The sequence below is a fragment of the Dipodomys spectabilis genome, unplaced genomic scaffold (assembly GCF_019054845.1).
Source record: "Dipodomys spectabilis isolate Male_0828 unplaced genomic scaffold, ASM1905484v1 ptg000104l, whole genome shotgun sequence".
Taxonomy (NCBI): Eukaryota; Metazoa; Chordata; class Mammalia; order Rodentia; family Heteromyidae; genus Dipodomys; species Dipodomys spectabilis.
The window spans coordinates 919,101-944,657 of NW_024870781.1; the positions used below are offsets into that span (position 1 = coordinate 919,101).

Below are 25,557 nucleotides of genomic sequence, written 5' to 3' on the forward strand. Positions count from 1 at the left end.
TTAAGGTTTAATAATCAAAGATGGGTATATATCTGGGGATTAACAGAACAGCAATTAAGTAAAGCAAAAAAACCTAAAAAGGACTGAAAGATAAAAGAATAAAAAGAATTTTTTTAAACCCTAAAATAAAAATGATGGAAAAAAACAATTAAAATTTTTTTAATTAGCTAGAAATAATTCTTTGATTTTTTTTTTTTGGAGGGGGAGAATCTTGTGTCTCCCCTGTGTCTGTAACCAGTCTCTTCGTGGAGTCTCTGGTTTGCTTGTGGGGTTTGGTTTTTCTGTGGCTTGACTAGCTTCTCAAATCAGTTTGTTTGAGCAAGCAGAATGAAGCTCTGCCTTACCAGGGACTTTATGATTCTCCTCCCAGGCTGGTTCAGTGGGAGTGTGATCTGCTTTGAGTATCACAATAGAGGGAGATGGCTGTTTCTTCTAGCTTGGAGTTCCTGTGATGGGTCTATGTCATGGGTAGGGTTGAGTCCTGTCAGCAATCAGTAGCTTTCCCCTGACGGGCTAGCTTCTGAGACACTCACACAGTCCAGCCTGAAGCCATTCTCAGTTTTATGTTTACTGAGTTTCCAATTGTTTTTCTTTTATCCTTCCTGCATCTGGGTCTGCTGCCTGTGCTGCAGTGGAGTGGGGTAACCTCTGGCTCAGTTTACCCAGTGAAGAAAGTCACTCCTCCATAGGCAGAGCTTTCTCTGCCTGGGAAGGGCAACTTTCTTGGGGGTGGAGCTGAGTCCCACAGGTCAGGTTTCTTTTGACCTGTTGAATGGCTCCTATTGACTTCTTCCAAGGTCTGAGTTAAGTGCTAGGTGATCTGGCTCAGTCTTTGTCAGTATCAAAGATGTTTTCCGGTGGTGGGGGAGGGGCTATCTTCCCACCACTGTTCTGTGAGAAGGAATGAGGATATCTTGTGGGGTACTCACACCTTTCCCTGGGTTTCTGGACCAACTACTGTCTGCGTCTGTCTACGGGAAGCAGGATGAAAATTTCTGCTCCTTGTCAGTTCTTGCTAGTGGTAAGTAGAATCCACTTGCACACAGCCTCTGGCACCTTTGTCCTGGGTTCTCTCTGTTGATATGGTGGCAGCAGTAGTAGCTGCTGCCACCACCACAGTTGCTGCTGTGGACACGGGTGAGTACTGTAATCTGTCTCCTTAACCAAGCTGCCTGAATTTTTCCTTGGTACTATGCCAAACTCTCTGTATTATGATGGCACATGGTGTGACTCTCTAGCCTTGGACTTTCCACTGGAACACCAAAACTGGTTTCTATGTGAGAGTTTGTTTAGCCCCCAGCTTCTCTTTTGCCATCCTCCTCTGGACTCCTGCTCATTTTTTATTTACCTGACTGGACCATTTTTGTGCCAGCCATCTTTACTGACCCATCTATCAATCAACCAGAGAAGTAGCACCATTCAACATGAACAATATCAAATAAGTCCATGATTTCATCCCTTACAGAACTGTTTAAACAGTTTAGGTGTGAATGCTGTTTCAGTATCTGGTGCCAAGCCTTTGGCCAGCAGGTTGGGCTTCTGGGAGGGAAGGATGGACAGGAAGCTGAGGTAAACTCACTGGATCCTCTGGGACCCAAAGGAATATGTGAAGCTGGCTGGCCACTTGTGTCTGCAAGGTAAGCAATGCTGCAGGAGAACCCGATAGCTTCCATCACTGAGCTAAACACCCACCTGGCTTACAGTCAGCTGCTGAAGGAGCTCACTCTACTGCAGGCTGAGTTGCTGTCTCACACTAGCAAGGGGAGTAGAAGCTGTACATCTACCACCATGCCTGTCCCTACATTGCAACAATGAGCATCAACCCTGCTTCACTTTGAAAGAGAGAAAGGGGAATTTCTAGGTAGATAGATACTGATGAAAAGTAGAGGATCTAACAGGTGGCTGATAACATGTATCCCATCATGGCTTCTTAAGATCTTCTCAAATAATTCTTTCTGCTCAAACATTTCTTCTCATAATGCTTTGGGTATCTGCTCAACCAATAAAAAGGGCTGGGTTGACCCATGCACAGCAATCAATGCAAAGCTCATGGGAAGAGTTATGAGCATAACCTGTACTATAAAACCCTCCCTCTGACAGGACCCTTCTTTGGGGCCCCTCTCTGGATGGAGGGCTTTGCTATTTTCTTTCCCAGCTTTCCTTTCATTTTCAAATAAGCAAACTCTTTATCTTAATCACTTTCCTGCCTTTTCTTTTTCCTTCCTTCTTTCTTTCTTTCCTTCTTTCTCTTTCTTCCTTTTTAGTGTGCTGGTCATGAGGCTTGAACTCTTGAGCTTGGCCACTGTCCCTGAGTTTTTGTGCTCAAGGCCAGCACTCTACCACTTGAATTACAGCTCTACTTCTGGCTTTTTATTGTTAATTGGAGATAAGAGTCTTATGGACTTTCCTGCCCATGCTGCATTTGAACTGCAATCCTCAGATCTCAGCCTCCTGGGTAGCTAGGCTTACAGGTTTGAGTCACTGGCACCTGGACCTTTTTAATTCTTTAATGAGAAAATAAATTTGATCTCCTAGATGGTTGTCAATATCCACCTTCCATACCTTATACTCTAGGGTTCACCCAGAAGCACACAGCAGAGAGAATTCTGGGAAATGTAGTTCGAGCTTTCCTAAGCCAACAAGTCCAATTTAAATTTAACCTTTAAATTGTTTAATTATGTGTCTGTCTCTTCAACTGGAATGTAAGACCCTTCGGGGCAGTGCTCATATTTTTGCATTAAAAAATGCTAAGCATAGTGTTTGGTACATAAAAAGTCTTCAATAAATATGGAGCAGAGCTGTGGTTATTGAGGCCTTTAAAACTGGACTACTACAACCTATAATCTTGGCTACTTGGGAAATTGGAGGCAGAAGGATCATGAGTTTGATGGCAGCCAGGGCAAAGCTGGCAAGACTATCTCAGAAAACAAAGCCAAAAGGGCTGGTGGTCTGGCTCAAATAGTTCAGTGATTCACTAGTGTACACAAGGCCCTGGGTTTGATATCCCATACTGGGAGAAAAGGAGAACAAAAAAAGATTTACCATTACCATATTTAGGCATATATGTGAAAATATGGAGGGAAAGTTCCTACTGTCCTCTCTGAATTCAGGTACACAAGAATTAACTGTTGAGCACTTTTTTTAGCTTAAGGGTATTATCCTAAATCTGCACGTGCCTGAACTCACACTGACACTCACAAAAATTATGGGAGGTGGGCATTGTTACCTCCAAGGAGACATAGAGCTCAAAAGCTAGGTCCCTGACTCCAGACCCTAGACATATTCTGTCATGCTTCAAATGGTTGCAATGACCCTGTGACTCAGAGGGGACTTCTACTAGAAGCAAAGGAAGTGGTGCCATCCAATGGTCCCTTTTAAAAACCAGATGTGCTTATATACAATCCTACCCCAGGGACCCCACCCTCCTCCCGCAGTGCTGTCTGGGAACAGGGCTGGGGCTGGCCATCTCAGCTCCTCACCCCTCTTCTAATGTGGATGCTGATATTAGGGCAGACTTACTGCTGCCTGGATGATCACACTTCACAAGACACCCCACCCCCGCCCCGAGAAGTCAATGAGGGATCACTGAATCCATTTACAGGGTGCCCCCTGGCGCCCTGCAACCTGGCCTGGATACCTTCATCAACTCTTGTACTGTGATATAGTACTTGGGACTGCTTGGCTCCATGAATGGGGAGACCGGCAGGGTGCCATGGTGAGGTGGTCTTGGGACTCAGGCTGAGTAAATCCTCATGTGATCTTGGGTAAGCTGTCTAAATGCTCTGGGTAACATTTCCTTTATCCCTCAAAGCAAGAAAACACCAACCCCTTGGTTGGGTAAGTGAAATGGAAATATGGAAAATTTCCAGGCTATCAGCATGGGAGCTATGGCCAGATCAGAGCAAGCTGATAGGCCCCTTGGTGCTCCATGGAACAGGCCCTAGAACCAATCTGAAGTACTTCCTTTTCCCAATTAGTAAACAAACCTGACCACAGCTCACACCTGAAATCCCAGCTAAGATCTGAGAATCACAGTTGAGGCTGAGTTCTGGAGGCTAAGATCTGAGGATCACAGTTCAGAGCCAGTGGAAAATCCATGGGACTCTGACCTTCAGTTAACCAGCTAAAAGCCAAAAGTAGGAAAGTAGCTCAAGTAGTAGAGTTCTAATCTTGAATGAAAAAGCCAAGTGACAGCACCCAGGCCATGAGTTCAAGCCCAGTACAAGCACGCGCGCGCGCACACACACACACACACACACACACACACACACACACACACACACACCATGGAACCTTTTTCTTTGCTTCAACAAATTCATTCATTCACTGGATCCTGAATCATTTGCCAAGCATATGGCCCCCTGCGATGATGAGATATTGAAGAAAGGGTAGCTAACTCACTGAGCTCTCATTGGTAAGTTTTTCTTAAAAGAAAGGCATTTGGGTGGTGTCAATAAGGGGTTAACAGCAGCAGTGGCTGCTCCAGGCAGTAAATTCTCCTCTGACCTGCAACTGACCCTGTGCACACAATCATGTTATTCAGATTCTTATAAACAGAGGGTACGGTATGTATAATTTCCTAGATTTCTGGGAGGAGATGGATCAGAGCTAAACTCCAACTTTTCCTTTGGAGAAACAGTCCCATTTGTTTCTGGTTAGCTTCAAAGCAAAAACTAATTTTTTCCTTTTATGTGTCAGTAACTTGAGTGAAATTTGTCACTTATTTTTATGAATATTCTTTGCCATTGCCTTCATCACTTTAAAAAAAAAAACACCCATAACAACTCACACTCCCTATATGGTACAAGAGACTTGAAGTGTAGTGACAGAATGGTGGTGTCATTTCCAGACATGGAAACTTAACAAGAATCCCTTGGAATGGCCAAAAAACCCATCCATCTGACAAGAAGCTATTTTCAAGTGCCTACCATGGGAGCAAGACCACGGGTGACATCTTGTTCCAATTTAAGCAAGGCTGAGCTGTGGGCCAGCTCCTTCAAATCATAACCAGCCCAGAAATTACCTCCTACCATAAAACCACAAGGGTTAGACTCTGTCAGAATGAGTCCCAGAAAGGTTAGAACTCAGGAGGCCAAGCATATTTCTGAAGCAGTCCTGTCAAAAACAGCGTTTTCATTTTCTGTAGGTGGGAGATGTCTTGTTTGTCCTGGGATGAAGTTTAAGGGTGATTGGGGACGATGAAGAATAGTTTTATTTTACCATAAAAAGAACTCACAACTCCCTCACCACTTTACCTTGAGCCAGAGTTATTTAGAAATCGCTCACGTCTATTTTTACCTTTCTATATACATACTTAATAGAGACCATTTCATTAGCAAGTTACCAAAAGACATGAGCTGACACACTCTTGCAGAAGTGACTCATGGTAAACAGGATGTCTCTCTAGGAGCCTTCTCCCAGGGGGCCTTCCTGAGGTCACCTATAGGACCAGGAAGTTCCTTGTCTATGTCTTAGACCCCAAATATTATGCTATGCATGGTGGTTTTGAACTCTCCCTTTGCTTGACCTTTTGAAGGTCAAGGGATCAATGAGATGAGTCAAACATGCTGGATACACCCAGGAGGAATGAGGAGCACTGGATTCACAGTCAGGATCCAGGAGAGGAATGTGTGTGTCACTGTGGGGATGACCTCAGGGACAGAGGAGGGAGGGAGAGTCTGAGGGCAGTGGTCAGTGATGGTGACTTTGACTACCTGCTTGACTTTGGCAATGGAGAAGTTTGGGTCATAGCTAAGCATCTGCCTTAGTAGTCCCTTGAAGATGGTCTTGGGCTAAACTGCATGCCACCACCCCCATCCCACTCTCCAATTCATATGTTGAAGTCTTAGTACCTTAGAAAGTAGCTGTATTTGGAGCCTTAAAGAGATAATTGAATCAAAATAAGACCATTAGAGCTAAGTGCTGGTAACTCACGTATATAATCCTACTTGAGAAGCTGATATCTGAGGATTGTGGTTCAAAGCCAGCCTGGGCAGGAAAGTTGGTGAGACTCTTATCTTCAATCAACTAGTAAAAAGCCAGAAGTGGAGCTGTAGCTCAAGTAGTAGAGCACCAGCCTTGAGCAGAAAAGCTAAACGACAGTGCCAAGCCCTGAGTTCAAGCCTCACTCAGTACCTCTATGCATATGTACTACCTTACCCAAATACTAAATAAATAAGTAAATGAAGAAAGAAGTTTCTATCCTTCAAGTTTAGTGAACAGATACAACTAGCTACTAGGATTTGTTTCTGCTACCCAACCAGTAACATTAAAAAATTATCCCTAAGGGGCTTGGAAGGTGGTTCAGTGGTAGAGTGCTTGCCTTGCATACATGAAGCCCTGGGTTTGATTCCTCAGCACCACATAAGCAGAAAAAGCTGGAAGTGGCACTATAGCTCAAGTGGTAGAGCAACTAGCCTTGGCCCCATGACCAACATTTAAAAAATGACCCCTATTAGGCAAATAGAGAAAAGTCTTGGGGATTTTTAAAAAAATGGTAAAAAGCAATAGCCTTTGACCTTAGAAACTAATTTATTATTCTCCCCACCTACCAAGCTTGTCAAATGGTACATTTCTGTTCTTTCTTTTTTTTTTGGTCCGGTCGTGGGGCCTGAACTCTGGGCCTGGGCGCTGTCCCTCAGCTCTTCAGCTCAAGGCTAGCGTTCTACCACTTGAGCCACAGCGCCACTTCTGGCTTTTTTCTTTTTGCTTATGGGTGCAGAGGAATCGAACCCAGGGCCTCATGCTTGCAAGGCAAGCGCTCTACCACTGAGCCACCTTCCCAGCCCTCAAATGGTACATTTCTTATGTTTTGACTCTTCTCCCTCTCACACTCTCCCTTCCTCCCTGCCTCACTCCCATGCTGGTCCTGGGGCTTGCACTTAGGGCCTTGGTACTCTGCTTGGTCTTTTTCCCTCAGGCTGATGCTCTACCACTTGAGCCACACCTCCACTTTTGGCTCTTTCCTGGTTAATTGGATATAAGAATCTTATAGACTGTTTTGCCCCCTCTGGTTTCAAAACAGGATCTTCAGATCTCAGCCTCCTCAGCCCGGATTACAGGCATGAGCCACCAGTGCCCAGAAGTCTCCCTAGACCCTTTGCAGTCCTTGGTAACCTGGCTTCATTTACTCAGCACCTCCTGAGTATACCACAAGTCGCCACCTGCACTTCTGAGCTACTCTGAAGTGAATGACAGTTATGACTCCTGATTTTACCCTTCATAGTTTTGTCTGAGAAAAGGAAAGGCTTGGGTTCTGTGGGAGTTTTATGTACTACGAAAGCATAGGGAGATTAAAAAAAAACAACAGTCTCACTCTCTATACAACAGTGGCTCTCTCAACCAATAGCAATTGTACTTCTCCACCCCAGGATATTTGGTAACATCTGAGGTCCTGCTGATTATTATGTCTATGAGCTTAGGGAGTGCAGCCTTCTGACATCCATGTGGAGAAATGAGGAAGATGACCCACATGCTACAACACTCAGGGTAATCAGCCCCAAGTGTCAAGCCACGCTGCAAGTGAGAAACCCTGCTTCTGGGGTAGCATAAATGGTGCTCTAATATATATATATACTTTTTGCTTTCCTTTTTTTTCTTTTAACAACTTTCTTTTTTTAAGGCAACACTGGAGTTTGAGCTCAGGACTTTGGACTCACTTGGCTTTGCTTGTTCCACTTGTTTGATCTTCTGGTACTCTACTACTTGAGCCATCCCTCCAGCTCTACTTTTGGCTGATTATAAGGAATGTTGAGTCCCCCCTGACTAGCTTTAAGCTGTACTCCTGGGTAAATGGCCTTCCTTTTGCAAGTCAGAGCAGATAACATCTGTTATCTTGATGCTTTAGCTGAATCTGAAACAATAAAAGGGGGGATACTCAACATCCTATTACTAAACTGTAGTACTTAGGGTTCCTTTAGCTTCATGAGATAGAAAACCTAAAATCACATTTGCCTAAGTAGTAAGGGATTTAGCTGAGTGCAGTGGTACACATCTGTAACACCATCTACTCAGAGTGACTGCTTCAGCACAGAGTAGATTAGCTAGGTCAACATAGAATCTATCAAAAAAAATAATTATATTAGAGCTGGGTGCCAGTTGCTGGCACCTGTAATCCTAACTACTCAGGAGGCTGAGGCCTGAGGATCATGGTTCAAAGCAAGCCCAGGCAGAAAATCTGTGAGATTCTTATCTCCAATTAACTAACAAAGACCTAGAAATGGAGTTGTGGCTCAAGTGGTAGAGTGCTAGCCTCGAGTGAAAAAGCTAAGAAATAGCATTCTGGCCCTGAGTTCAAGCCCCAATCAATACCAGCACAAATATAGTAATAATAATAAAATACCTGATTTCACATGTAAGAAGTGCCCATGGAGAGCAGTTTTAGACCCATTATTCATTTAATGCTATACAATTATGAGGAAGAAATAGAGTTGGCATTTGAGTGACTCACTTTAACTTCTTTGTCCTCCCTTGACTATTTGACAGTAAGTAAGTAGACAAATACAGAAACCATGGTATGAAAGAGACATGGTAGTCAGAAGTTCAGAGCTTCTTAGAGATGAGTCTGAGTCACAGCCCCAACTAATAAACCCCGAGCCCAAGGAAGGTGCTGTCTGAAGGTGTAAGGAATCTCAGACATTAGAGAGGTACTGCTGGACATCAAAGCAGATTCAAATGTGAGACCCATAATAGCTCCTCTAACCTGGAATCCTGGATGTACTTCTACAGGAAGTAAGTCAAGCAGCATAGGAGTGGACTGGGCAGGTGCAGCCAGACTCTCCCTTGCCCCCTACAGGAGAAAAAACCCAGTGACTGGTGGGCACATAAAGGCCTTGTGCTTTCACCCCAAACTTGGGACAATTTTGAAGGCCCATCCAAGATCTAGAACTCTCTGTAGGGCCAATTAAAATAACTAGCAGTCTAACTTCTGGCTTATTTGTGACGCCTTTCCCTCCCCCTCCAGAATGCTTATCATGTGAGCTCCCTTGCCAGCCTCCTGCATGCTAATCTCTATCTCAGAGCTGGCCTTACAAGGAACCCAATGTGCAGCAAGATAGGCCAGTCTTCATCTCCTGTTACATGCAACAGGAATATAATACTCATACTCCACAGGCTCCCTCCCAAGAAGCCACAGGAATGTGAGCTCCATCAAAACTGGGGAGGGGGAAGGAGAGAGGGAGACAGGGAGAGAAGGAAAAAGGGAAATAGAAAAGGGGAGAGAGAGAGAGAGAGAGAGAGAGAGAGAGAGAGAGAGAGAGAGAGAGAGAGAGAGAGACTGACTCAATCCTGAACCCCAGTAAATCCAGCCAAGAACAGGCACGAAAGGAAGTTCTGGCTGACGTCAGTGAGGTGGACCTAGCAATGCCCAGTTCATGTTAGTGTTGGAGGAGAGAGAAATCCAAGAGAACATCTCCAATGAGGGAAAGAAGACAGAATCAAGAACAATTTGCAGGTCTCAAACATGCAGAGAACTTGCTTGACTCACAGCTCAGCAGGGGTGAGAAGCCTCAGGCTTGTAGGAAAGTAAGCAGATGAACAAATGAATAGAGAAGACAATTAATAAACATTGGAGGAACCAGAAAGCCCAGAAGACACAAAATAGAAGCTGAGTTCACTATTTGGCTGGTCTGGGAACAATATTTACCTTGTTCTCATAGTGCAAATACTCAGTATTGACTTAACAAAAATGAAGCTGGTAGGAAGATGTGAAAAAGGGCAAGTTTGTATGTGTGGAGAATGATGTAAGAGAAGAATCCTTCTTTTCTTCAATTGGAGCCAATGGATTAAGAGCTAAAATTGAAAAATACATGGGAGTCAGAAGCTGAGGCTCACACTTACAATCCTAGCAACACAGGAGGCTAGGATCTGGAGGACCGTGGTTCAAGGCTAACTTTGGCAGAAAATGAGACGCCAACTCCAAAATGACAATCAAAAGGCTGGGCTGGAAGTGTTTAAGTGGTAGAGTGTCCCCAAGCAAGCCAAGTGAGAATGCGAGTCCTCAGTTCAAACCCCAGTAGTGACAGAAAGAGAGAGGGGGGAGTGGGGGGGGGGGACAGAGAGGGAATGGGAGAGAGAAATAGGATGCAATGGTTCTTTTGAAATGTGGAAATAATTTTTTCAGACAAACCAATAGGGTTGGAAACTGTAGCTCCAATGTGAGGAGGGATGGGGCTCAGAAAGCTGCTCTCTTTGATGCAACTTACGCAGAATGATTTGAAATTAAAACTATGTGCAAAAACTATGTGTATGTTACCATAAAATAATAACTATTATTTTTTTAAGTACAAAAAAAAGAGTTGGTGGCTCATGCCTGCAATCCGAGCTACTTAGAAGACTGACATCTAAGGATCACAATTTGAAGCCAGCGTGGCAAAGTCTGTGAGACTTCTATCTGCAATTAATCAGCAAAAATCTAGAAGTAGAGATGTGGCTCAAGTGGCAGAAGGCTAGCCTTGTGCAAAGAAGCAAAGTCAGAGTATGAGGGCCTGAGTTCAAGCCCCAATGCGATCACACACACACACACACACACACAAACAGGATCTCTATAAGCTATTGATTTGTCTATGACAGTTCTCTACTTACAATGGTTTGACTTCTTTGCAATGGTGCATAAGCAAAGCCCAACTCAGTGTAAGCCATCGTTTGAACTCTAAATTTCAGTCTCTCGCCCAGGATAGTAGTGATATATCTACCATAAAGTCTTTTAGTGCTGCTGAGAAATGCCCAAAAGACAGTAAGCCACAGCTTCCCATTGGCCTCACAATCATGGGGCACACACACACACACACACACACACACACACACACACACACACACACACACACACTTTCACCAGTGCCCTGTAGTATACCTTGTTGATAAACTTTAACATTCCATGTAGTTAGTACATTTTTTTTTGTTGTTGGTCATGGGCCTGAACTCTGGGCCTAAGTGCTGTCCCTCTGCTCTTTAGCTCAAGGCTAGCGCTCTACCACTTGAGCCATAGCACCACTTCTGGCTTTTTCTGATTATGTGGTACTGAGGAATCGAACTCAGGGCCTTATGCATGCAAGGAAAGCACTCTACCACTGAGCCACCTTCCCAGCCTTGTCAGTACATTTTTGTCATGATATTTTTAACTTAGGAAAGATTTATAAAATATAAGTCCATTGTAAGTTTAGGATTGTCTGTATAAAGCAAAGGACTATTCTATTTCCAATTAAAAGTGCCAAGAATCAGGATTAAATTCTGGGTGAACTCACAGCATTTCTCCTCCAGGTGTAGACACAGTACCACACCTACTCTAACCCAGCTTATGAGGAAGCAAGCCAGAGCCACGGCCCTGCTCATCCCTGGAGCTACCAAGAATTGTGCATCAGAAAGCTGATATGTTGTTTATTTATTTAGAAGAGTCTAAAATCTAGTCCTTTCATTCAGAAACCATCATCTTTTTTTCTAAGCCTTTATTATAGAAATGCTCAAACAAGATCAAAAGTGGAAAAAAACACTGAGCACTGGTTGCTCACACCTGTAATCCTAGCTATTCAGGAGGCCAGCCTGGGCAGGAAAGTCTATGAGACTCTTATCATCAATTAACCACCAAAACAACTGGAAGTGCAGCTGTGGCTCAAGTGGTAGAGCACTTAGTCTGTAGCACAAGAGCTCAAGGACAGCACCCAGGACCTGAGTTCAAGCCCTAAGACTGAGACCAAAACCAAACCAAAACAAAAAAAGCCCCACAGAGTGGATAAAACCTTCATTTACCCATGTATCACCTTTAACAGTTACCTACATCTTACCAGCTCGTTCTGCTTTCCTCTTCTGATTTATATTGCCTGGAATACGTTAAAGCCAAGGCCAGATGTTGTGTCTTGTGTCTTAACCCTCCATTAGTATATATCCCTGATTGATAAAAATCTCTTCCTGTAATAACTATGCCATTATCCCACTTAATGAAATTAGCAATAATTCTTCATATCTTCTAGTACCTTGACTCTAAATCTTGCCAGTTGTCACAAAGGTTTACTTTTTGCAGGTACTGTGTTTGAATCAGAATTCAAATCAAGTTCATTCATTAGATTTATACTTAATGCATCTTACTTCTCCTTTATTCTCTCACAGCCTCTCTGTCAAGGAAACTAGGTCACATCCGGCAAGATGTCCTACATTCTGGATCAGGCTAATTGCCATGTCATTTGACTTGTTCCTTTTGCTCTTGTGTTTCCTGTAACTTAGTTGTCAAATTCCCATGTTTGAGTAGGGTGTCAGTACACGAGAACCCTTGCTAAGAACCTCCTGTCCTCCTACACCACAGGTGCATAATTCTGACTGCCCCACTATGGGTACTGCCCAGACTGGCTAGGAGATTCCTGCCTTGTTGATCCAATCTCTCCAGCATGAAGTTTTACCCCAACCTTTCCCCTTGAGAGCATAGCATCTGTGATACCCTGCTTCCAAAGAACCCAGCTATTCCTCCCATCTGCAGCACCGTTACCATGGAAAGTAGCCAGATGCATCTGTCCAGATCCAGATCTGATGTTGAAGAATGGCTGTCATGTGCTTCCCCTTTTTTCCTTCTTTGGAACAAGAAGAGCTAATGTAGATAACCAGATCCTGAACTTTGAGGCACTGCCAAAACAGAATCAACTGATAGGGGGGCAAGTGTTTGTTGTGCATGGAAGGACTTGCCCCTTTTTGACTGGAGGACAGATGGTGGTAGATCGGCCCCAGGACAGTCACGCCTCCCATCAAGAACTTGTCCTCATTGGAGCCAGTCACCATATAAAGCAGCTCAGGCAACACCATGGAGAAGGAGAACCACAGCTCCTTAGTGACAGCCAGACCTAAGCCTCAGACAAAGGCTGTGTTAGACTGAGCTTTTTGCTCAAGACTGGTGTTCTACCACTTTACCAAGAGCTCCACTTCCAGCTTTTTAGTGGTTAATTGGAGATAAGAGTCTCATGGACTTTCCTGCACAGGCTGGCTTTGAACTGTGATCCTCAGATCTCAGACTCTTGAGTAGATAGGATTTTAGGTGTGAGCTCCTGGCATCCAAGAAGGATCATATTTGCTTCTATTGTTTGTTTGTTCATGTGTTATTGTGAAGTCTTGAATATTCATATATTTAATGTATTTTGATCCCCTGAGAGACAACTCCAGAAGGCATCTGCATCCTGAGGCACAGCCTCAGTCTCTGATGGCTTCCTTGCCCTCTGACATTAACACAAAGCCCTGGATCACTGTACACATTTCCTACCTCAAACCCGGAACCAGTCATCCCTCTGAGGAGATCTAGTTCCTTTAATGGGAAGTAGAACCTGTTTATTTTAAATTTACATTCAATCCTAACAAACACAAATTAAATTTCATAGCCACAGATGCTTGGAAATATTACATTAGAAATGCACTGCTGAACATGCACTTATGAGCTATGAGAAATATAGCTAATGGTAATTTTTAAAAAGAACTAGTACCAGAACTCAGGACCTCACACTCTTACTTAGCTGGCACTCTCCCACTTGAACGAGGCTTCCAGTCCAGAATTTAGTGGTTAATTGGAGACAAAGTCTCCCAGAATTTTCTGCTCAGGCTGGCTGCAAACTTCAATCTTACAAGTCTCAACATCCGGACTACCTTAGGATTATAGGCATGAGCCACTGGCTCCTAGCTAATAGTTCATTAACAGAAAAAAACTGGAAAAATTATGAAAGGCAGAAATATGAGCTTAGAGCTGGGCACTGGTGGCTCACAACTGTAATCTTAGTTACGCAGGAGGCTGAGATCTAATGATTGTGGTTCGAAGCCAGCCCAGGCAGGAAAGTCTTATGAGACTCTTAGCCAATTTGCCAGAAAATCAGAAGTAGATTTGTGGCTCAAAGTGGTAGAGTGCTAGCTTTGAGTGAAAAAACTCAAGGACAGTGCTGAGGCTCTGAGTTCAAGCCATACAACAACAACAACAACAACAAAACAATCAGTCTGACCTAGTTCCAAACTGGTTTTCTCCAGAAAGAGTTTGTCAATGTTCCCATTTAAAATTTATCTCTTCTTTTACCCTTTTGTTTTTTTAACATTATACTGATAAAAAAAAATTATCCCTTTTCAACTCAAAGAAGACACCAGGAAATGAAAAGATCTTCCATGTTCATGGATAGATAGAATCAATATTGTGAAAATGTCCAGAATGTCAAAAATGATATACAAATTCAACCCCAATGATGTTCTTTACTGAAATAGAGAAACAATCCAAAAAGTTATATGGAACAACAAAAGACCTAGAATAGTGAAAGAAATTCTAGAAAAAAAAAGCAATGTGGGTAGTATTACAATATCAGACTTCAAACTCTACTACAGATCCATAATAACAAAAACAGCTTTGTACTGGCACAAAAAATAGACCTGAAGATCAATGGAACAGATTGGAAGACCCAGAAATAAAACCATATATAGTTATCCGATTTTGACAAAGGAGTCAAAGACATACAGTGGAAAAAAACATAGCCTTGTCAACAATTGTTGTTGGGAAAACTGGGCAGCTGTATGCAGAAAAGTAAAAATGGATTCCCTGCCTGTCACTAGACATGAATATCAATTCCAAGTAGAACAAATACATCAACGTCAGACTTGAAACTCTGAAACTTCTGCAAGAGAGAGGAGAAACATTAGAACTTATAGCCATAGGCAGGAACTTCTTGAATAGAGTCCCAGGGACACAACAGATAGGAGAGAGATTTGACAAGTGGGACTACATCAAAATAAAAAGTTTTTGCACAGCTAAGGATATAGTGACTAAAATAGAAAGACAGCCAACCAATTGGGAAAAGATCTTTGCCAGCAATACAGCCAATTTATACAAAGAGCTCAAGAAACTAACACCTCTCAAATTTAATAAACCAGTCACTAAATGGGCAAGGGAACTAAGGAGAGACTTCCCAGAAGAACAGGTAAGAACAGCAAAGAAACACATGAGGAAATGCTCATCATCCCTGGCCATAAAAGAAATGTAAATCAAAACAACTATGAGTTTCCATCTCACCCCAGTGAAATAGGCCAACATCTTGAATTCAAATGCTAGTGGGGATGCAGGGACAAAAGACTCCTACTGCACTGCTGGTGGGAATGTAAACTAGTACAATCACTCTGGAAAGTAGATGGAGGTTCATCAAAAGACTAAACACAGGAGCTGGGAATGTGGCTTAGTGGTAGAGTGCTTACTTAGCATGCATGAAGCCCTGGATTCAATTCCTCAGCACCACATAAACAGAAAAAGCCTAAGTAGCTCTGTGGCTCAAGTGGTAGAATGCTAGCCTTGAGCAAGTGCCCAGGCCCTGAGTTCAAGCCTCAGGATGGGAAAAACAAAACAAAACCCCAAAAACTAAACACAGACCTTACCTACAACCAGCCATACCCCTCTTAGGCATCTACCCTGAACATCATAAGCCAGGATATGATAAGGACACTTGACTATCCATAATCATTGCCATGCTATTCACAATAGCCAAGATATGGAAACAGCCCTGATGTCCCACAATAGATGAGTGGATCCAAAAATGTATACAATGGAATTTTACATAGCCACTAGAAAGAATAAAATAATGTCATTTGCAGGGAAATGGATGGAATGAGAACAAATCATGTTAAATGAGGAAAGCCAAGATCAAGAGAACATGCACATTCATCCCAACCTCTCAAAGGAGGACCCATAGCTCTTTGTGAGATTGACTTTTCAGAACAATGGGTTCCCAAAGATGCTCACATCACTTGTTTTTATTTATTTGAAAAGTTTTACAGGGGCTCGGAAGGTGGCTCAGTGGTAGAGCACTTGCCTTGCATGCTCGAGGCCCTGGGTTCGATTCCTCAGCACCACATAAGAAAAAAGCCGGAAGTGGCGCTGTGGCTCAAGGGGAGAGCTCTAGCCTTGAGCTGAAGAGCTGAGGGACAGTGCCCAGGCCCAGAGTTCAGGCCCCACGACCGGACCCAAAAAAAAAAAAGTTTTACAATATCTCAGGATAATGCAGATTATCCCCAAACACTAAATCTGCAGTGCTAATCACGTTAGACAGACTCCTTGAGATGTGGACATCCACATGTGGAATAAAACCAATGAACTAACATGTGGTAAGTACGGTGCTGGGGCTTGGATGAAGCTACTATGACATGGCCAACGCCAGCTGAAAGTTCTCAGAACACAACCACATTGGCCATCACTAGGGTCTGGATCAGCTTTGGGTCCCCCAGCTTTCACTTGCTGGAAGTTTGATCCCCCCACCTTTAGGAGGTGGGGCTAATAGGAGGTAATGAGGCCATGGGACACCACTTCATGTAGAGATTAATGCTGTCTGGAGGAATTCTAGCTCTGGTGAGTTGTTAGTACCCTGAGAGCAGATTGTTATAAAATGAGCTATTTGGGCTTGCTATCTCCACTTCCTGTCTCCTTCTGGCATGTGGCCCCACCATGATGCCATACCTCATTTTGTGATGCAGCCAGAAGGTCCTCACCAGAAACAAGCAAATGCCAGCACCAGCCTCTTGAATCTCCACAACTGTTAACGAAAAAAAAAACCTCATTTCTTGATAAAGTACTTAGCTTCAGGTATTTTGTTCTGAACTGAGGTAGAATAGAAGTGACTAGAAATCCTGAATTTCTATGGTAACCATCATGGTGATATATAATTCTAACCCACCTTATCCTCTTTTCTAGCTGACCCTTGTCGACATGCATGTGGCTCATAGGAATTCCTGGTGGGAAGAGAACACACTGATCTTACAGAACACGCTTTTCTAAATTCCTTCAGCACTTAGCAGTGTGTTTTTCATCATAAATACTCAATAAGAAATTGTTACAACTTTGCCCAAAGGGCTATGCAAGTGCCTACCTCTTGTACTCATATAAAAATACTAAGATCAGCCGGGCGCTGGTGGCTCACGCCTGTAATCCTAGCTACTCAGGAGGCTGAGATCTGAGGATCGCGGTTCAAAGCCAGCCCGGGCAGGAGAGACCGTGAGACTCTTATCTCCAATAAACCACCAGAAAACTGGAAGTGGCGCTGTAGCTCAAGTGGTAGAGCACTCGCCTTGAGCTGAAGAGCTGAGGGACAGCGCCCAGGCCCAGAGTTCAAGCCCCACGACCGACAAAAAAAAAAAAAAAGAATACTAAGATCACAGGTAGGGCTACAGCGCTGTAATATCTTCATTAATGGGACAAGGGATCCATTCCATCTTCGAAGATACAGAACTAAAATGTTCTCTAAAAATAATCTAGAATGGGATTTTTTCCCATCCATAAAAGCATGTTGTTTATGAACGTACAGTTCCAACAACATTTAAGGCAGTGCTCCACTTTGATAGTCATATATAGTAAGCATTTTGTTGCTATAGGTTTTTTATGTTTATAAACCCAGTAATTCCCCCACCCCACTTCACCCCAGTAAAACATAGCACATACGGTCAACTGTAGACTAGATCTAGGATGTCTAAAAGAAGCAAAAAGCATATTATGCTTCTTAATATAAGCACATATCAGGCTTGATCCTGGAGAATGAACACTTCAACTTCATGTGTCTATTTCCAATCCCCATAAGGAGAAGAGTGTAGGATAAAAATTCCAGATACAACATTCAGCCTCAAATTGCAATAAGCATGTATAGACTTTCTAGATCCATTGGAGAACTTTCTAGATCCATCCTGCACCTGAATCAAGAGTTCATCCATCTAGCTGGGTGCTGTTGGCTTACACCTATAATCCTAGCCACTCAGGAGGCTGAGATCTGAGGATGCTGGTTTGAAGTCAACCTGGGCAAGAAAGTCCATGAGACAGACTCTTTATCTCCAATTAATCACTAACAAAAAGCTGGAAGCAGAGCTGTGGATCAAGAGGTAGAGTGCTAGCTTTGAGCACAAAAGCTCAGGGAGGGTATTTAGGACCTAAGTTCAAGCCCCAGGACTAGCACACATACACACACACACACACACACACACACACACACACACACACACACACAACACAAATCACAATGCTGATGAGCTGCTTCTGGTGGAGAACAGACATTACTGATATTGTCTATCCTCAGGTTTTTTCATGAAGTTAACTATGGTTTTGCCATGCAATGTAACTGCCAGAAACTCTCCTGGAAGTAAGTCTTTTCTTTATAACAGCCAGGTGAAGTGCTTGAGAGTGCAGCAGTATGGACTGTCACATTATCTGGCAGGCTGCTGAGCAGGGCCCAGGGGTGCTAGTCATTCTCCAATGCATCACATCCAACACTGAACCTAATAAACAAATTCATTACCAAATTGGAAAAGATGACATTGGGACTGGTATTGTGTATTGGGCAAGTTCTGATCACCTATATACTATACTAATGAGCAGAACAACCAAACCCACCTGGGTTTGTTAGGTGCACATCATAGGGCCTGTCTGTAGCTGAGGTCCAGATTAATGCACAGTAGCATTTAGGGAACATAGTCACCGAATTCTCCTCAGTCTCTGAGTGTGAGGATGGTAATCGGAAAATATAGAAATTGGTTTTTGCAAAAGCAATGTTAACAAACAGAAAATTAAAGTAACACTCTATCTCTGGGTAAATGTAAGGGAAAAAGTCAGGAAAAGTATAAATTGAATGACTGAATATAATTACAGTTTATATTAAAAATGTTTCTTTTTTGTGAATGTGTATGCCAGTACTGGTTCTTGAACCCAAGGCCTCATAGTCTCATTCAGCTTTCTTGCTCACAGCTGGTGCTCGACCACTTCAGCCATGCTTTCTCTTCTGTCCTTTTGCTGGTTGATTGGAGTTAAGAATCTCTCAAATTTTTCTGTCCTGGTTAGCTTTGTACTATGATCCTCAGATCTTAGCCTCATGAGTAGCTAAGATTACAGATGTGAGCCACCTCTGTCTGGTTCTGATGTGTTTTGAGAGCCATAACCTCTAGTAGCATCCAGCACAAATGAGGAGAAAATTATTCCCAGTGGCTTTTGATGGGAACTATAATCCAGAATGCTAGATCAGTTCTGTGCTTTGTTGTGTTTTTTTCTAATACACAGTAGAAACGTGTATTTTAATACTTCTACAAAGATATTTCTCCATACCTGATGATTTGCTATGAAAATCAAACCCAGTGGGGCTGGGCATTAAGGCTCCGGGACTGGTGGCTGATGGCTGGACTAGGAGTGGGCCGAAGAGAAGAAGAAGTTACTCAGAGATTTTGATGAAAAGCAACAGGAAGTGAATGAAATGCTGGGAGAGATGGGGGAAGAACTATGTTAGGCACCCCAGTCTTTCCGTAACCCATGATGCCTAAGCTACGGAAACTATGGGAAGGACCTTGCCAAACTCCATCGGGAGGTAAGGACCAGGCTTTGACAGCCACACCTGGGGGCCGAGGAGGCATGAAATATAGCACATATGCCTTAGAAAATGGACCTGTGAATCAGCTACAAACTCAAAGGGCATTGCTTCTAAGAGGCAGTGAGTCTGAACAGAGCCATCCAATGTATTGAGCGTGCTCATCAGATTGCCACAGAAACTGATCAGATTGGCTCAGAAATCATAGAAGAGCTAGGGGAGCAACGAGAGCAGTTGGAACATATGGAGACCAGATTGGTAAACACAAATGAAAATTTGAAGGAGAATCAAAGGACTTTCTGTTCAATGTCCAGAAAAGTGACAACCAGCAAGCTGCGGCCTTCCATTGTCATCTTGTTGGACATAGCCATCCTGGGAGGCCTGGTTTATTACAGATTCTTTCCCAAGCTGACGGGGAGTATTTGTTGACTAGGATCTTGACCCTGAATGGTGTCAGGGATATAGAAATAAGCATGTTGCTGCTTTGAGCTAACCATTCAAGGATGTGTTGCTCAGCCAGACTGGGGTGAGGGAGGGCAACGAAACCACACAAAGGTGAAGAAACAAGACTACGATGATGTACCAAGGTAATAAATGCTGTTGATGTCTTCTTCTTTAGAAAAGTCAAACCCATCGTACTTTCACCCATCAGTCTTTCTGCAAGAAGGTCAATCAGAAATTTGTACATGACTATTGTTTCTGAAGCAAAGATTATAGATTGTGATAATAAAAATACATAAATCACCTGCACCCAATTCTGTGTTTTAAAACAACCATGCAGGGCTGGGAAGGTGGCTCAGTGGTAGAGCGCTTGCCTTGCATGCCTGAGGCCCTGGGTTCGATTCCTCAGCACCACATAAGCAAAAAGAAAAAAGCCAGAAGTGGCACTGTGGCTCAAGTGGTAGAGCGCTAGCCTTGAGCTGAAGAGCTGAGGGATAGCGCCCAGGCCCAGAGTTCAGGCCCCACGACCAGACTCCCCACTCCAAAAAAAAACAACCATGCAAGTCATAACACATTATATGACTGCTACATTTACCCAAATAAGTCAGTAATTATAATTCCATTTATGAGTCAAACATTTGAGTCCTACTACTTAGCATCCCCTAGTGCTGACAGAACCAGAGGATTTTCCCAATATTTGTTCTGGTTCCCAAGAGCTAAGCAAAAGGATGAATAGGAACAGACAAAACACAGGAAAATGGAGAAAATAAAGATGCAGTGCTATTGAACATACCCTAATCAAGTCATCCTTGAAAACTGTCTTCCAGCTGTTGGCAAAGACAGGTGGTGTAGGAAGGACAGCGAGGAAAGCCAGCAACATCTGTTTAAATGCTCTCAACTGTTTTCTGAAGCCTTGGGCTTTAAACAGCTTCCTGGAGTCTGGAAGCGTAGGCTGCAGCTCTTCTTGATTGGCCTACAGGATTCTCTGTTGCTGAGATTCTGTCTGACTTTATGTCTCTTATTAATACAACCATTGAAATACTCTCCTGAGATATATCCGAAGACATGGATAATCAGATGAGACATATGTGAAGAATTTGGGTAATACTTTCCAGAACTAGGGTATATGCTGCAGTAGGATGGCTAGGAGGCCGTATGAGGCTGAAACTTGGATTCATTTACAGGTAGATGAAAGAGGTTGCAGTGGAGGCCCCATACAGGACTCAATAGATGTAGTCTTATAAGGTGGTCTGACACTACTAATTACTCTTGTAAGCCCAGGAATTCACATGACATGTGTGTGAATGTTTCCCAAGACAATCCAAGGATCAGGAACAAGGCTGTCAGGTCTTCCACTGTTTTAGGTGAAATGCCATCTTTACGCTAATAAAGGGCACCATTCCAATGCAGAGTTTACATGAAGGGTGGGTTCTCTTTTTCCCTTCTGGATATAGTAAGTGGCCATTTGGGCACAAACACCCCTTCCTGAATGTTGCATCCTTTAGGGAGTGTAAAACAATAATATCAGATCTTGAAATAGTGAGGTAAACATCTAAATCTGGAGGATGGCAGAGGAACAGGAAAGTGTTAAGGATCACTTGGATTCAAGAGACCTCTGCTCCCTCCTCATCCCTGTTTAGAAGAGACAGATAATGGGAATAACTTATCCTATAGGAAATGTGCTTCTGCTTCATGGCAGGGTGTCTTTGATGAAAGACTGAGTAACTTTTATGACAGGATGTGATTGCTTTCACTTCTACTGAGGTCATCTGAAAGAAAAGCATTCAAGCAACTTAGGAAAGAACAGGGAAGGAAGAGGACATAAGTGGGTGTCTGCCTCTTGTTACCAGTAACACCTGCAAGGCAGGACTGCCAGTAGAACACCTTTATGTGGATAGTAAGGAGGTGGCTTGTAGGATCCAACTATAACATTCTTAAAAACACTTTCTCCCTCTCTCCTCTCCTGCTCCCTGCCTCTCTTCTTTACCCCTCCCCTCTTCTACCTTCCCCCTTTCTACATTCTCTGTCTACTAGCCCACTCACTGGTTATCTCCAAGGTAAACTTTAACACTCTGGAGTTAGGTAATCACATCTTTGCAGTTTGGAAGGTTTAAAGCCAAGACCAATTGAAGCAACAACAGGTTTCATACCCTCTCTGAGATTTATCTCAAGGACAAGATAGAAACAAATAGTTCTATCTTCATATCTATGGGAGACTGGCCCCAGGACAACCTCATAGACCCAAATCCACAGATGTTTCAGGATCTTATATAAAATATCCTTTTGCGTAGGACCTATGCAACATTCTCCTACATAGCATAAATCATCTGTAGATGACATAATACCTAATACACCATCTAAGCAGATGTTTTACTGCATTGTTTTAGGGATTGATGACAAGATGAATGATGTGCACAGTCAGTATGGACGTGATTTAATTTTTTTTTCATCTGGGAAACAGTGGCTCTCACCTGTAATCCTAGCTAGTCAGGTAACAGATTGAGGCTTGTGGCTTGAAACCAGCCAGGGCAGGAATGTCTATGAGACTCTTATCTCCAATTAACCAACAAATAGCTGGAAGTGGAGCTGTGGCTCAAGTAGCAGAGTGCCAGTTTTGAACAAAAAAGCTAACGGACAATGCTCAGGCTCTATGTTCAGTACAAGTTGGTTGACTCCGTAGATGTGGAACCCACAGAAAAAGAGGGTTCACTGTATATCTAATTGCTGTCAGAAGTGAGCCATAGAAATAATTTTCAAGTGTGCTAATTAATTACTTCATAAACAGCCACACAATTATATGTAGAATCTGGCGAAAAGACATCTATTAAGTGACATTGTCCCAGGAGAAAGGGGCCTAGGAAAAAGTCCTCTGGTTATCTCCCCAAGTTTTGTTGTGACACCCTTGGCCTGATTAACAGCCTGTACCAACACAGATTAGATTGGGAGTTCAGATCTTTCAAGGACAGCTTAAGTTGTCATCTTTAGAGGAGGGCTGTCAATTTCCATGGCCACTGAGTGTTGAGTCCAAGTTTGAATATTCACTGCCTGAATACTTTTTATATATTTAATAAATGTATCATATGTCACTGGTGAGTTTACATTGGTCAAACCAACTTCATTAACAGTAGATAAAGGAGCAGAGGTAAATCGTTCTAAAGTTCTTTTATAAAGGATTGCTCCCTCATCATCATATTGGAGTTATTCATTTGATGGTTTGGAAGAGTTAGATGGGAATAACCAAGCTCAAGGTAGTCATGCCCAAGGTAAAGCAGATTCCTCAATTTCTGAGGAAAATTGAAAGAGGTCTGATAGTAGAGAAAACTGACCAGGAAAAATGGCAAACAGATCTTGTAGCTAGTGCTTGAGTCATGTCATGTACATCCCCCTACTGGAATCCACCTGGTCTTAGGGCCTTTGTGATGGACAGCTCCATGCATACATCAAATAGCTCTCTGAGGAACCCTCGCCTTGCTGTATCAGCACTTTCTCCTAAACTATAGAAATCAGCTCAGCCAGTCACTTGCTCATTGGAGGTAAGACCCCCAGGGGGCAGCCCTCAAATAACAGGGCCAAGGCCAGTGTAGAAATGTCACACGCGTCTTGTCTTTTGATGGGGTGATTTTGATACAGTTCCTCAGTGAGTCCCCAGAGGAATGGATTGTTCCTGTTCACACCCTCTGTTCTCTTCTTTCTACTTTCATGAGTTACCTCCTAAGTAAACTGTCTGCACTCAAACCCACAAAGTTTCCTTCCAGGGTATCCCTTCCGGGTATCTCCAGTGGTATGGGCCCAGGAGTGTGGAAACTCCTCCATGATATCCACTGGGATTCTTTCCATTGAAAGTGGCAAAAAGAAACCAATAGTATGTATTTTGCCAAATGGAAATGGCATGTTCTCATTTACCAAGAATAGGATTGATCTCAGCATAATGTAGGGCTTTAAAATACAATGCCAGGCACCAGTAACTTATACCCGTAATACCAGCTACTCTGGAGGATGATATCTGAGGATAACAGTTCAAAGCCAGCTTAAGCAGGAAAGTCCATGAGACTCTTATTTCCAACTGAACACACACACACACACACACACACACACACACACACACACACACACACACACAGCCTGAAGTGGAACTGTGTTACAGTGTTAACTTTAAGCAAAAAAGCTCGGGGACAGTGCCCAGGCCCTGAGCTGAAGCCCCATTACTGACACACATGAGAACATACATAAAAATGTCAAGATCCAGCAGCACTGTCTGGTCTGTTGGCTCTGATCTCCTGTCTTCTACACATTATACTTTATACTCAAACAAGTTATCTCTCCATGGTCACAGATGGCCCTAGCAGTTCCAGTTCTTTTCCTTTGCTTCTTTAAGCTTTAGTTTCAGATAGAAAGAGCAAGAGCTTCTTTCCCAGAGAGCCTAGCAAAACATCATCATTTTCTTTGGCTTAGTTTGGATTCTGCACACAGAGAGAAAATTTACAAATGGACCTATAAACAAGGGCATCAGGAAGGAGTGTGCTCTCAAGGACAAAGTATATATGGTTGTGAGAACAAGGATAAATAATTACGTAGAAAAATCAGTTACACTTCATGCCTCTTGGCTGCTCGGAGCACAGACCACATATTCTTCCTCTCACACCTTTCAAAGCATTGGCACAGGGGCTGGGAAGGTGGCTCAGTGGTAGAGCGCTTGCCTTGCATGCATGAGGCCCTGGGTTCAATTCCTCAGCACCACATAAGCAGAAAAAAAAAATCATTGGCACATATTTAAAATTTGCCCACCACTTCTCCAAAAGATGATCCAAATATAAGGAAATGAGTGTTTTTTAACAACCTCTGATACACTCAGTGTGCAAAGGTTAGAAGAGATCTGGTGCCATCAAGCCACCATTTGGAAAAGGCAAACACATTCATAATCTAAGGGACACGTCATGTTCTGCTCAATAGAAACCATGGGCTCTAGAAACCTGGCATGGAACTTTGATCCTCAGATGTGGGAGATTCTCATTGTCAATTTTCTTCCTGGGCCATGGCAGCAAGAACTTGTTGCATACATGGAAAATACCAGTGTTCAGTTCTAAAAGATCAAAATTCCGGAAGTGGAACTATAGTTCAAGTGATAGAGCGCTAGCCTTGAACAAAAACATCTGAGGACAGGGTAGGGAAAGTGGCTCAGTGGTAGAGTGCTTGCCTTATATGCATGAGGCCCTGGGTTCGATTCTTCAGCAATACATAAGCAGAAAAGGCTGGAAGTGGCACTGTGGCTCAAGTGGTAGAGCGCTTGTGATAGAGCGCTAGCCTTTAGCTGAAGAGCTGAGGGACAGCACCCAGGGCCAGAGTTCAGACTCCACAACCTACAAACAAACAAAAAAAGAACAAAACTCCATGTCAAATAGGCTAGGAATACATGAGAGAGTAAGAAAAATAAGGAAGAGGAGAAAGGAAGAAGGAAGGAAGGGAAGGAAAGAAGGAAAAAAAGAAGGAAGGAAAGAAGTTTCGAAGGATGGAAGGTAGGAAGGAAGGAAAGGAAGTGAGGGAGGGAGGAAGGGTGACAATAGCTTCAGGCAGAATGTACCATGTTACCAGAACCATTCTCTTCCTCACATGATCTACTGGCTACAGCCTACTCTGTTTTGGTCTTTTTATCTCAAATAGTGTCTCTTTTTCTAAAGCAAAATTTCAACAGAAGATCTAGATTGTATGTATGTCAGGCTTTAAGCTCAGTAAGATTTCATTGTATTTGCCCGGGACACCCTGGTTGTACAGGCCTGTATCCTGTGTTTCATACTGTGGT

The 25,557-nt window shown here is 43.1% G+C and overlaps 1 pseudogene; it reads left to right on the top strand.

Annotated features, from left to right (window-relative positions):
• The first annotated feature begins 1,082 nt into the window (after positions 1-1,082).
• On the top strand, positions 1,083-19,748 carry LOC122114046 (annotated as a pseudogene).
• Positions 19,749-25,557: the final 5,809 nt, after the last annotated feature.